The following is a 1,010-nucleotide window of genomic DNA, read 5'->3' on the forward strand; positions in this document are numbered from 1 at the left end:
AGAGCAGGCCTGGGTGTGTGGCCATGAGTGCCCTCGTATGAGGGCGGGATGGGCTGCAAGGCTAAGGTGCAAGGGAGTGGGCAGAAAGATGTGTGAATGACAGAACACCTGCAGGAGACAAGGAGGGAGTGAGGGAGCTCAGAAGTCAGATTCCTCTGAGGAAAGGGAGTATATTAGTCAGGGTTCTTCAGAGAAGCAGAACCAACAAGATGCAGGGTGCATATGCATAAGAACACATATGCATGTAAATTATGTGTTATATGCCATGCACACATTAAGTACATACATAGTGAAGTAGTGAAGTCGCTCAGTCATGCCCAACTCTTAGTGACCCCATGGACTGTAGCCTACCAGGCTCCTCCCTCCATGGGATTCTCCAGGCAAGAGTACTGGAGTGGGTTGCCATTTCCTTCTCCAGGGGCTCTTCCCGACCCAGGGATCGAACCTGGGTCTCCTGCATTGTAGGCAGACACTTTAACCTCTGAGCCACCAGGGAAGCAGTATATTTTATATATGTGAAAATGTATATGGATTTATTATAAAAGCATGGCTCACATGGGCTTCCCCAGTGGCTCAGTGGTAAAGAATCCACCCAAAATGCAGAAGATGAGGGAGACCAAGGTTCAGTCCCTGAGTCAGGAAATCTCCTGGAGAAGGCAATGGCAACTCACTCCAGTATTCTTGCTGGGAAAATCCCATGGACAGAGAGGAGCCTGGAGGGCTAGGGTCCTTGGGGCTGCAATGATCAGACATGACTAAGCAACTGAGTACGGTGGGCTCACGTGAAGATATGGAGGCTGAGAAGTCTAAGATCCGCAGTTAGCAAGTTAGCAAGACCCAGGAGAGCCGACCGCATGGTTATCATAGTTCTGGTATGACAGCTCAAGACCCAGGAAGAGCCCAAGTTTCAGTTCAAGTCCAAAGGCAGGAAAAGGCTAATGTCCCAGCTCAGCAGTCACATGGGGGAGCTCCCTTTTACTGGACCATTTTGTCTTCAGTGGATACAAGAG

General features: G+C 49.8%; 1 non-coding gene across 1 annotated transcript; it reads right to left on the bottom strand.

Annotated features, from left to right (window-relative positions):
- Positions 1 to 424: 424 nt before the first annotated feature.
- TRNAC-ACA (transfer RNA cysteine (anticodon ACA)) lies at positions 425 to 496 on the bottom strand. Its single transcript has one exon. It is a non-coding gene; the product is annotated as a tRNA-Cys (tRNA).
- Positions 497 to 1,010: the final 514 nt, after the last annotated feature.

The sequence above is a fragment of the Ovis canadensis genome, chromosome 10, assembly GCF_042477335.2.
Source record: "Ovis canadensis isolate MfBH-ARS-UI-01 breed Bighorn chromosome 10, ARS-UI_OviCan_v2, whole genome shotgun sequence".
In the NCBI taxonomy this organism is placed as follows: domain Eukaryota; kingdom Metazoa; phylum Chordata; class Mammalia; order Artiodactyla; family Bovidae; genus Ovis; species Ovis canadensis.